Source organism: Myodes glareolus, chromosome 15 (assembly GCF_982192425.1).
Source record: "Myodes glareolus chromosome 15, mMyoGla1.1, whole genome shotgun sequence".
Classification (NCBI taxonomy): Eukaryota; Metazoa; Chordata; class Mammalia; order Rodentia; family Cricetidae; genus Myodes; species Myodes glareolus.
In genome coordinates, this window is record NC_142040.1 from 12,108,768 (window position 1) to 12,122,098 (window position 13,331).

The following is a 13,331-nucleotide window of genomic DNA, read 5'->3' on the forward strand; positions in this document are numbered from 1 at the left end:
GGTGAAGGCTGAAAGAGAAGACAGCTAATGCAGAATATGGGCATTATAAATTAGCTTTTACCCTCGTTTAATGTCTTCAACACTGTCTTTAGTTACTATTAATAAAAAAGAAAGTTCAGGTGGATGTCTATGGATGAAATTAGTATCTTGGTTTCTAGATTGGACTAAAGGTTCTTTAAGAGCTTCTTTCTGTTTGGCTGTGACAAAGCGGTAGAGTTTCCACTGTTTGCTGTTGAAATGCATTACTGCCAGCAGCAATCACATCACCTGTGAAAGCAATGGCTGTGAAACACTCGGTCTCCTCTTGCTTTACAGCTGAGAAAAATGTCACAGAAGGACACTGCACCCCTCTCTAAATGCATCACAGAGGGACACTGCATCTTTCTCTACATGCATCACAGACAGACACTGTATCCCTGTCACAGGAAACTGCATTGCTGTCCCAGAAGGACACTGTATCCCTGCAACAAAAGGACACTGCATCCCTGTCACACAAGGACACTGCATCCCTGACACAGAAGGACACTGCATCCCTGACACAGAAGGACACTGCATCCCTGACACAGAAGGACACTGCATCCCTGACACAGAAGGACACTGCATCCCTGACACAGAAGGACACTGCCTCCCTGACACAGAAAAACACTGCATCCCTGTCACAGAAGGAAACTGCATCCCTGTCTCAGAAAACACTGGACCCCTGTCACAGAAGGACACTGCATCCCTGTCACAGAACACTGACTCCTCTCTACATGCAGTCAATTCACAGAGTTAGAATTCAAACTCAAGCAGTCTTTTCTAAGTTTTTCTTCTTCCATGGTAGAATAATTCTCATATATTTAATGTAAATGAAATATTTTAGTCTTTTAAGAATGAAACTTTACAACAAATAAAGTTACATGTATTTAGCAAGTCCAGGACTAACCCAAAAGGTTGTATGATGTTGTAGAACTGTAATTATGTTTCTAATTCATTTATTAAGTATATTAGATATAGAAAACCATTTTCAGAAATAAAAGATGAGAATATTCTCTTGTCTAATAATGATGACAATAGACCTCTAAAATTCGTTTATGAATAACAGAAAATATGATATTTCAAGTAATTTTACTTTATTATTTTATTTGAAAAGCTAAGCTAATTCACTTGTTATCAGTTCATAAGACAGAAATGCTATACCTTGGATCTGAACATAATATACTTGGAAGAGGTAAAAATGAACTAAGACAAGGTCGTACAACATTTGGAGTAATGGCTCATGGGTCCTACAGAACACTTTCCAGCCAAATGGAATTACACACGGTTCCCTATTGGTTGATTCCCTGATGTCTTCATTATGATGCCATTCCCCTTTCTAGATAGGAAATTGAGTCCATAAAACTACCATGCTGTCAAGCTACCTCTTGTGTGGGAAGTTTGAATAAAATAAAACAGAATAATTTCTAAATTTACATTGCTATAGTTTAAATAGGAATTTAAGCCAGTGTCAGTTATAATGTCCAATTTCAAAATATAGGGGAAGAAGGGAGAGGGGAAGAGAGAAAGAGAAAGAAGATAAAAGAGAGGACAGAGACAGAGAGAGATTTATGCATCTGTCCAAACCAGAGTCTGTTGCAGTCATGACAAGACTGTGACACAAGGAGTGTTAAATTGTAAAATAAGTTCTCTGGTAGGTGAGGATTGAAAATTCTAAGTGAAGTAGACTTTCCTTCTGTTGCATATTATTTACTAGTTAGTCATGGGAAACCAAACTTATTTCAGGCCTCTTGAAGAATTATCAAAAAAATCATTTAACATCTCTTATAAAGCTTGTGTATGGTCAGAATGCTGAGTATTGTAGACAAAAGTAAAGGGCACAACTTTCCATACTTTCTAGAAAGAAAAGAAAGTTCTGGGTGCATTGGTCTTCTCAGGTTGTCATCACAAAATATTATAACCTAGGTGGGTTCGAACAACACAATTATATTTTCTCATGCTTGTGAGGTATATTTCAAGTGACAAATAATTCAGTTTATGCTTAGGCCTCTCTTCTTGGCATAGATATTGTTACTTTCTTGCTAAGCTTCCCATGACTCTTCCTTGGAATGGGGACATGAAAGGTGAGAGATCTATCATCACCTTCCTCCCCCCCATCCACTCTTCCTCCACACCCTCTATTCCTTCTCTTTTCACACAGAAATCAATTTCTTATTGATTAAGTTGTTTCTCTGACAATTTCATACTTGTATATAGTGCACTCTGTCGCTGACCCTCTTTCATTCTTTCTTGTCCCTATCATTCTCCCTCTAAAATTCTCTCTCAAGATTCCTGGGTTTGTGTTTTGCTTTGTGGTCCATTGCTTTTTAACCAAAGCTGGAGGGCTCAGTGTTGGGTACATAGCTGAACACAATGATTGTCTCTATCCTACATATATCAGTAGCTCGTGGTACTGCAGGATGGGGTAAGACCCCTTGAGTTCCTCCCTAGTGGGCAATCCGCAGGCCCAGTTCTATGTGAATACTGTGTAAGCAACTTTGGAGTTGAAAACATAGGATACCTATATTAGCTATTTCTCAATTGCTGTGATTAGATACTATGACCAAGGCAATTTAGAAAAGAAAACATTTATTGGGGCTTACTATTTCAAAGGTTAGAGTTCATGACCATCATGGTGAGTAGTATGACCCTGGAGGCATGGCGCTGGAGAGATTCCTGAGTGCTTACATCCCGACCCACAGGTAGGAGGTGGAGAAAGCTAACCTCAAAACCAGTTGTCCAAGAAAGGCACATCTTCTCATGCTTCCACAAACAGTTCCAGGAACCGGGGCGGGGGTGAATTTTCAAATCCATGACCTTATGGGGCCATTCAATGAAACTATCATAATACCACTATGTGCCCTTCTCCCTATCTTCCTGACCTTGCACGCTTTCTTCTCCTTCTTCTGCAATTTCCCGTAAGCTCCAGAGTTAGTGGTGTAAAGGTCTTGTCTAGGACTGAGCACTCAAATGTCGCTCACCCTCAACATCTTAAGCAGCATTGATTCTCTGCTTTACTAGTTTGCTACAAAGAGAAGTTTCTTTGATTAAAGATGGGGATACAATTTCCTAAAAAGCATTGACATAGATATTTAAAATGCAGGCTTTTTTGCCATGCCAGTTCAGCTTAACTACAGTACATTACTGCCTAGAACATATTACCTGTATACCCATGAATTTTGAGTATGTTTGAAATCTCAGGCATGTATTTCTCCCTGTGGAAAGAGCCTCAAGTCCAATCAAAGTCTAGGCCAATTATGCCCCTATCATGTGTGCCCCTGTTTCTCTAGTGAGCTGTCTTCTGTTTACAAGACCACTAACCCTGTTTTGAGGACCATGCCCCAACGATCTAGTTAGCTCACAAAGGCCCCAGCCTCAAATGCCATCATATTAAGGGGCTAGGACTTTGACACATGAAAACTGAGAAAATAAAGAAACTCAGTTTGTGCACTAATCAAAAATCATTTCTAGTCAACCCAGTAAATGACATGGGAAAATGGGGAAGCAAATATCAAAGTCTGATTCAAGAATTCCACAGAATCCTATCAAATGTACGAACAGTCTCTACATTACGTAAGACAGCCATCAGTGATTGTCTTAGGGTCTCTATTGCTGTGACAAAATGCCATGATCATAAGCAACACGGAGAGGAAAGAGTTTATTTCAGATTAGCAATCTCACATCACAGTCCATTACAAAAGAAGTCACAGTAGGCACTCAGGAACTGAAGTAGACATGGAGGAGTGCTGCTTACTGGCTTACTCATCTTGCTTTCTTATAGCACCTAGGACCAATTGCCTAGGAGGAGCACTGCCTGCAGTGGGCTGGGCCTCCCACATCAATCGTCAGTCCAGAAAATGCACCAGAGGCTTGCACACAGGTCAGTCTATTGGGGGCATTTTCTCAGTTGAGTTTCTTTCTTCCCAAATGACTCTAGCTCGTGTTAGGTTGACATAAAAATAGCCAGTACAGTGACAATTTCCACAAGCAACTGTTTTCCTTGAAAATAATAGATGTGAAAAATTACTTTGAAAGGTACTTTTCTGAATTAGGAAGAGTTGGCAATGAATTCTTTGACTTCATACAAATGGACTGAGAATCCAACTACTTTCTAAATGTGTTCTTAAACAGTTATTTCCATGACACCCTAACTTTTTAAACTACAGATGACACGAGGCTTAATCAGTCCAGTATTCTATGAAAAAAGTTCACAGTCACATTATAACACAGGGTGTGGTTTCCACTGGAATGGTTGTTGTTTATCTTGACCTTCAATTATTTCCACTGCTACTAAACCTCCCAGAACAAGGATCGCTCACAGCACTTTTAGATTTCATTTAGACAGATTAACAGACTCTACACAACCTCAAAGGAAAAGCAGCTAAAGCAGAAGTTTTTTTTTTCTTTTCCTCTTTCCCTGTTGTCTTTACTTCTTTTTTTTTTTTTCATTTCTCTCAACTACGTAGAGTTTCTCTCAGAGAAGTCAGACTGGATGAACACATGGGGACACTTAACATGTTGAACTGTGGTTTTGATCATCTATGTAAAATTATCCCCATAAGTAAATAAGTAGCAATGATGTTGACTATCCTCACTCTCCTTCTATCTTCCCCTTGGGCTGAGGAAGCATAACCCTTGCCTAGCATGTGCAAGGGTTTTTCTTTACCCTCAGCACTAAATAAAAATAAACAAAAATAGTGCACTGGCCTCCATTCTTGTATCACAATATCCCTGACTCAATCACAAGGCTTAGACTCACTAATGCAAAGTTTCCCTGGCTGATTAAAAGGCATTAAAGAGCAAAGGGGTGTGCATGTGCTATGGACAGCAAGGGAAAAAACTGACAAGTATTTTCACTTCTCTAAATTATATGACCCATATTTGATTCTATAAAGGTTTATAATAATGCCTGCAGTACAGTACTCCAATGTCTTATGACTTGATCTCACATGAGCCTGCATTCTCTGTTTCAGGAGAATGGAACTAATTTGTGACCATTCAATTATTTGGCTGGTCACTTCTTAACTGACAGTTCTCTGGCTCACCAGGGACTGAGAAAGAATACTGTGAAAATAGTATGTAAGCAAAGCAATTAAGCGTGAGTCACTGTCATAACAAACTAGACTTCTTAAAGAACAGGACAGGAAAGATGTTTGACAAAAGTTGACTTCTTTAAAAATTTAAAGTTTCTCAGAGCTCAAAAAACCAGTTGTGATTTATCTTAAAACACTTTCAGGTAGTTGTCTCATCTGCCCAAAACTTGCAACCTTGACACTTTTGTACCACAGACGAATTATTTCATCTCTGAAATGCTCTTCTCGTTTCCTCCACTAGACAAGCATCTGGGACTGCATTCAATGTAGCCTCTCCCACGGCATTTTAGTAAACCATGTGATTAAAATTAACTCTTTTATCATATGTCTCTTTTCTCCTAGCTCTAAGGCTTGGGTTGTTTTCATATTCATGTATCTAACATATAGTATAGTGACTAACTAGGATATATTAGATGTCCAAAGGATGTATGTGAATGTAAATGATTCATGATGAGTACAGACATCTCTTAAAAATTTCAGCTCCTTCTCCCTAGAGTGCACTGCAAATATTAGCCATCTTAAAATTTGATATTCATTATTATTATTAAAAGAGCCATGCTCCAAGCAAGAATGAAAGAAAGAAAAAATTCCCCTTTGCTCTTAGCCAGAGAGGTTACACCTTTGTCCTTCTAGAGTGAGCAAAAATCAAACACATTATCATTAAAGCCTATTTAATTCTCTTGGTATTAAGGTTATTTGACTATAGTTATCTGCTTGTACTTCTAATAAAGAAGAGAAAATATACAAAGGCATCTGTCTTAATAAAACCATGATCCAAACAATTCTAAGCTTTACATTTCTTCCATGATGATTATATATTCAAGGGGTCAACACTGAAACATTTTATGTCCCTGAACAACTCTGGAAAATGTGATGAACCAAAGAATTCTGAACCTTTTTCAATTTATAACATATCACTAAAATGCTTAATTTTTACAAATACACTCTTCATATTGGAATTGATAGTGACTTTCTTTGAAAATAATTTAAGGCTCTCCTTTTATTTGTAATGGAACCTTATATCTGTAACTTTTTAAAGAGCAAATGTATGTGTGTGTGCTATGGACAGCAAGGGAAAAAACTGACAAATATTTTCACTTATCTGAATTATATGACCCATATTTGATGAGTAAGACAGTCAAGAAGAAGCAACAAAAGATTGAGCCCAAAACTTTGGAACCAAAGATATTTTTAACCAGACATATATTACTAACTTAGTGGACTTTTCTGGCAACTTAAAGCAATTTTATTTTCTTTATTTTACTGGGTTTGCTCATGTAGAAAATGGAACCATTATAATATCCTCCATAAAAGTCCAAGATTTGCAGGTCCAAGACAACAATCCAAAACTAATCTAGAACAGGGAAAGCTGGACAGACAATACTTCTGGGAATCACTGAGACAAAATGACCACATGAGTGAGTGTAAGAATCTATCCCACCTAAGACAAAACTGTGTGGTCACTTGTTAATAGGAAGTAAGTAGCTCTTTGTGACTTTTCTTCACTGATGAAACAGAGAGATTTGGAATGCATCCAAAGCAGCTGAAACTTCCAATCAAAAATAAAGTACTTAGAACTGGGTGTGATACTGAGTGCCTCATACCCAAGAGGCTAAAACAAAAAGGCTGCAGAAGTTTCAAGTCAGCCTGGGCTACAAAGTGAATTCCAGTCTAATTAAAGGTATATAAGAGAACTTTCTTCTAAAATTAAAACAAACACCAAAAAAAAAAACAACCAACAAATCTCAAATGTTAAGAATATTTTCTGTTCTTGCAAATGGCCTGGATTCAGGTCCCAGCACCAAAATCACATAGCTCATAATCACCTATAACCTCAGTTCCAGGGATGACATCTTCTCCTGTCCTCCGTGGGTACATAACATTTGCATGGTGCACTTACATACACATAGGCCCTCATATACATATACAATAAAATGCATATTTAAAAATATTAGCCCACAATGACATGAATTGTTAAAGAGGCATTGCATCATTTTCACACTCAGAGTTTTACGTCTACTCTACCCCACTCTCTCTTCTCGTGAAGAATATTGAACACATTTCCCAATATTTCTCACCTAAAATAGGATCTTCGCGGATGTGTGGATGACCTGACGACACTGCATGCACGGGAATCTTACAAGTGGAGCAAGGGCTGTAAAGAGAAAGCCCATGTGAAAACTGCTCTCAAGTGATTTCCAGTGTCAAATCATTTTCATTTCTACGTCTTCTTGGATGGTCAGCATCAGAAATAGGTCTGTTTATGAAATGATGGAAGAAAATCAAAAGGGGAAGATGAGTCATCTCTTCTTGGTGAGCAGACTCCACGGTCACCCAAAGAATCCACTCACTCTATGCATGGATAAGTATTCCTCAGAATTCCCTACAGCCTGAATGTCAGACTTGGGAATGAGAATTCCAGAGTTGTTTTCCAGCAAGAGTCAGGCCTGGTGCTCATTCCCTAACACATACACAGCCACACACACACACACATACACACACATCACTCTCCCCCCCCACATACACCACACCTTGAGATTGGAGATAAGACTGACAGCTCCTTTGTGCAGAACACTATAATTGTCTGCAGAAATCTTTGATAAGAGTTTCCAGGGCATGGGCAAGCAAACATGAAGACTAACATGACTTTTCAGACGTCGTCTCTTGCCGAGCCTGGAGCACATGGAATGGCTGCATTAACTAGTCAGTTAGCCGCCTTTGAGAGTGGGGAGTGCATGCATGGGTTCTCGGGAGTGCACTCAGTTCCTCATGCTTGCTCAGCGAGCACCTGACCAAGGAGCCATTTCCCCAGCTCATTATTCCTTAAATCAATAGTCTGATTAGTGTTCTGGAACCCAGCAGGAGTGGCCAGTGACTTGGGAGGCTCTGAGCCCTTGAACAGGAGAAGTTGCATCTACATTCTTCTCAAGCATCTTGAAAATTATTTTGGAAGCAATAAAAAATAATAAATAAATAAAACCCACAAGATCACAAACTGCAAGTTTAATTCTGTTTTAAATATTTGCACATACTTTCTCTTCATTTAAAATTTTCTCTTTCTAGGAGAAATTCAATTTCATATTTTGATGAATATATATATACATGTACTGTGTGTGAATGTGGTGTGTGTGTGTGTGTGTGTGTGTGTGTGTGTGTGTAAAACATACTAGTTTTTTGAGACAGGATTTCTCTGTTGAACAGCTCTGGCTGTCCTGGAAATCACTTTGTAGACCAGGCTGGCCTCAGACTCACAGAGATTCACCTACCTCTACCTCCCGAGTGCTGGGATTAAAGATGGGCATCACCACTGACCAATGAGTCTGTATACTTTTTGAGAGGAGCAATTATAAGAATTTAAGACTTGAATATATTTAAAGCAACACACATTTTTACTCATTTTGGCAAACTATACTCACAATACAGGGAATAAGCCTGGGTTTAGCACTGAATTTGGAGTAAAATTTGACATTGAGACAATATTTTGCCTTTTTCCCTCTCATAGACTCACGCCCCACAAATCAGATAGAGATTTTCCTGATATCTGGGGTTCCTCTTCAGTAATCTTGCCATATCAGCCCGGGATAACATAGGGATGAAAACATCAAGCTGTATTGTTTTACAAGTTTGAAATCAATGAACATTGCTCACAGGGAGAGGGAAAGACCATTTTGAAAAACAGTTTATACTGTCCAGTGGAAGTGTGTCTTCCATTTGGAACAGGGCCTGTGGACAACAGCCCTGGCTTCACAATGACCTGTGAATAGCAGTCCTAACTTTGTGATTTCCTGGCATCTCTGGGCTTCTGATGTCTAATCAGTTTAGTGGAGAATTCCCCTGCCTTAGTGCTGTGATTTTCACCATGTCAGTAAGTGCACTATTTCTTTATGTCACATTTGCTTTTATTTGATATTTGTTTTAAACAATCTTTTAAAAAATTTAACCTAAATATGCTTTAAAAGTCAATTTTATAACACTACCACTAAAGTGTCCCCTAATAAGATGGTATTCTTAATTTCTTAATTTACAAAAACCGTACAGTGTTATTAACTCTAGCTCTATGTAGTTTTTTGCTGAAAACGCTAAGCCTGAGGTTCTTCTTCAATTTCTTAAAAAAGGAAGATAAAAGTGTTAGAAAACTCTTTGTTAGCACCAGACTGAGACTTTCTTCTTGACATAATTAGAAGTTTTAAAAGCTGAAAAGAAGATAGTTTATAAACTGTGACATTTACTGCTTGTATGCTTTCTAGAATGATCTATGCTCCCTGGTGCACATCCTTCACCCTGCCCAAGGTCTCTCTCGATGTAAGTCTGCTTCCCCACAGACATTCTCTTTCCAGATACACAAAGAGCAAAGCTCTATTTATTGTCTGGTGCTTTAAATTATAGAAAAACACACAAATGTCTTGCAGCAAGAGCCACCTCCTTGGCGTCAAAAGGTGATAAGGAAGTGTGAATAATAGCAGGAGTAAGAACCCAGCTGGTCACTCTGACTCAGCTCCCATAAAGATCTTTATTTAAAAATCACGTCAAAAACAATGTCCTAACATGAGTTGAAAAAACTTTCCTCGAAGCTGAAGGCGAAGGCTGAATGGACTCACTCTGACAAGGCCCAGGTTCAGTTCCCAGCACCACCATCTGAAACTCCAGCTCCAAGGACCCTGATGCCTTCTGACCTCTTGAGCCACCATCCATGCATATGGTAAACATACACACATGCACGTGAAACACTCATACTCATAAAAATAAATCAATCTTTTTTTAAAAAAAAACTGAAATGGAATGCCTTTCCATAATACCAGTCAGCTTTTTTCCTATAACTTGAAAAACTATATAAACTTTAGGTCCGAAGCTTTTCTTTCTCCTTCCTACAGAGCTATGAGAGCTTCACAAACGACTAAATTTTAGAATCTTTTCATACTCCAACATGAATTAAAATGGATAATTAAAGCTGATTTACATAGAAAAGAGCCAAGAAAAATTAGTGGGGAATGTTTTCTCTGTACCTCCACTATATATATATTTGTGTATAAGTATGTGTATGATGCATGCACATGTGTGTGTGGAGGAATACACACACACATGAACCCCACAAGAATTCAGATGTCCTTCTCTGTCTTTCTCGACCTGACTGGACCTGGGGCTGGGCTGGTGGTGAGCAGGCACTAATGATCCCCACCCTCCCACGGTGCTGGAGTCACAGGCACACGCTGTACATGTATATGCAGTGTATATGCAGCAGACTCTCATCTTCCGCATCGGAACTCCCTATAAATCAACCATTTGACTAAGAGTCGGGACCTTCCAGGAGACTGATACCGCGTTAAATGTTTTAGAATCTCATTTCTAAGAAAGTGCTAGCTCATCTTTACCAAACTTAGTCTCACGACAGCTTTTGCTTCTGGAAGACAGAGCTTTTATTTGGAGCTGCTGCTGCTGCTCTCTCCTGCTTCAGTCTACTTAATTCCTTCATTATGGTATATTTGATACAACAGAGGTCAGGTCCAGGAGCTGCACTGTACATGCAGGTTCCAAGTGTAAGATAGCATTTTGCATCATGATGTGTTGGAGTCCAGTGGCCTGTGAATTAGGAGCCTGGAATTCCAAGTCCAGCTCATCACTAACTGGCAGCGATTTCCAGTGCCCTGTTCAAAAAGGAAAAGATGGGGACCGATCTGCAGAGCTGCTTGACCTGGCATGCTCGGATTCCACTTCTTACAGTGTGAGGCTGATGTCTAAGAGGTAAAAATAGAATTTAATGATTTCATAGTAGCAAACTAGTCAGCCAAGGTTTGTTTGTTTGTTTGTTTGTTTTAGTCACCAGGTAGTGGTGTCATGCACCTTCTATGAATTAATAATGAACCCACATTTATACATATATTGTGTTTCTAATCTTCTAGCTTGCTTCTTGACACTGCTACTTATTAACTTTGAGAGAACTAGAGAATGGCAGATACAGATCTAACCATTAAGTAGTTGATCTTCAAACAGATGCATTAATATTTTATTGATTGTAATTCATTTTAATTGTAGTGTTGTAAAGTTCCAAAGAGATAAATATCTCTCTTTATTTGAAGACCCCAGAGAACAATAGTTTTGAAACATTTATTAACAGAATAAATACAGACTACTTGCCAACAATTTTGTATACATATATCTGTGAGTGACTAGGCTAATAAAAGTCTTTGAATAAAATCAATAACTTACATCAGGCTTCAAAGGAAGGCTTTGATTGCACATCCATTCAAAAATATTTCCAACTTTGAAAACTGGCTGAGAAAAATCTTTACTTTTTCATAACAGCTCTACCCAAAAGCCTAGAAGACTAGGTTTTCCAGACTGTTGCTATTACTCTTAATTGTGAAGTAGGGATTGGTGGTAAGATTCCTGCCTATATTGGTGGTGGGAGATAGAAAGACCAAACTGGAACTGATCTGAAAACATTCTCTCTAGTGATTAACCTTTATACTGATGGAAAATGTCAAGCAGCCCACTGAAAGATGTCATCAGTGGTCTTACCATGCTATGGAAACTGCATGCTACAGAACTGACCTGCTAGGCAATATATGTCCTAGGGTACGACTATTACAGATGTGACCAATTGCTTTCTGATTGGATTGGAGACCCACTCCATGGGAAGGAATTCCATGCCTGGAATTGAACCAGGTTAAAAATCCGTGACTGGAGAGGTTTTGGTCTCAAAGGTAACAGACAATACCACTGTTTTCTTCCTAAATGGAAACAATCTTCCAAGTATCTATATTTACACTCTTTGATTAATGTTGTTCTTACCCTTGATCAGAGAAGCTTCAGTTAACAGTGGTTGAGTTAATGCAGCAGCTCATCATTATCAAAGTGCTGAGAATAATTGACTGTTGGGTGCTCAAACACAAATAGGAAGTGTGTGTGTGTGCGTGTGTGCGTGTGTGTGCGTGTGTGTGCGTGTGTGTGTGTGCGTGTGCGTGTGCGTGTGTGTGTGTGCGCGTGTGCGTGTGTGTGTGTGTGCGTGTGTGCGTGTGTGTGTGCGTGTGTGCGTGCGTGTGTGCGTGTGTGTGTGTGTGTGTGTGTGTGTGTGTATCCTCTTCCACGGCTCAAGTAGAGAATGTAAGAACCAGAGGATCAGAAATAATGCCTATAAAATGCTGTCTTACTGCATTGACTGGCTCAGACAATGCTCCATTGTGGGAGTTAGAGTGCTCTTCCAAAGGATCTGAGTTAGCATCCACATTGGGAGACTCATGACAGTCTGTAATCCCAACCTTGGCACATCCAAGGCTTCTTCCAGCACCTGCACACATAAGGCATATTCATCTTTACTTTTCTTCATATCTATTTTTGTCTTTCTCATACCTTTTATTAAATAAATGTCTGAATATGTCTAAATAAATAAAAGTTTTCCACAATGAACAAGGAATTTTTCTGCAGTAATCTTTGAAGTTTCCAGGAAGAAGATGGGACCCCACAACAACAACTACAACTGGCTGATATGATGTCATTATATTGATAGGGCTACTTTAAGACCTGATTTGGGTACCAACTTCACAAAATGGTTCCAACTTGGTTAGCTGAAATGGTGCACATCTTTACAGAACTTTACAAAGTTCTGGCCAGACCTCCACAAAATACTCAGAGACTATTTACAATCTTACCAGACATTAATCTTGAAACTTAACCATCATTTTACATTCACAGGATCCTGTAGAAAGAACATCACCCCCATGACAGCTGGAAGTAATTCTAGAAGATGATGTCCCCTCTCCTAGTAAAGTTTGTCTTCAGGGTTAGGGACATCATTTAGGGGTTGATTATAATTGGTATATAGTTGAGGATTGGGGGGAAATTTTATAAGCTCAGGGATCCTTTTGTTAAAAAGGGGGGGGGGGTAAATTAGATGATGGGATAATAGATTGGTTTGTGAGTTATTATTTATAAATAATTACATTGGTATAGATTCTTGCATATTGATACAAAGTTAAATAATATTGAATAATGTATTTATGCATGCATCTACCTCTGTTTAAAACATTTTTATATATTGACATATATTTACAATATTGCAATCTACATTTCTACCTCTGATCAAGATATTTATACATTGTTTACATTTGGAGGTCATTGTCCTCATTTATTGCATAGTTGTTTATTGTCTTAGTCTTTAAGTTATATAGGCATTAATAATTATAAATCAATAGTCATCTATGTTTGTCATACTTATAATTAGACTAA

General features: G+C 38.6%; 1 long non-coding RNA gene across 1 annotated transcript in view; it reads right to left on the reverse strand.

The window, feature by feature from the left end:
- Positions 1-13,331, reverse strand: part of LOC125414068 (uncharacterized) — a 46,019-nt gene that overhangs the window by 5,229 nt on the left and 27,459 nt on the right. The window contains exon 2 of the long non-coding RNA XR_014997220.2: positions 7,187-7,365. This is a non-coding gene — a long non-coding RNA (uncharacterized LOC125414068). The remainder of the gene's footprint in view (positions 1-7,186; positions 7,366-13,331) is intronic.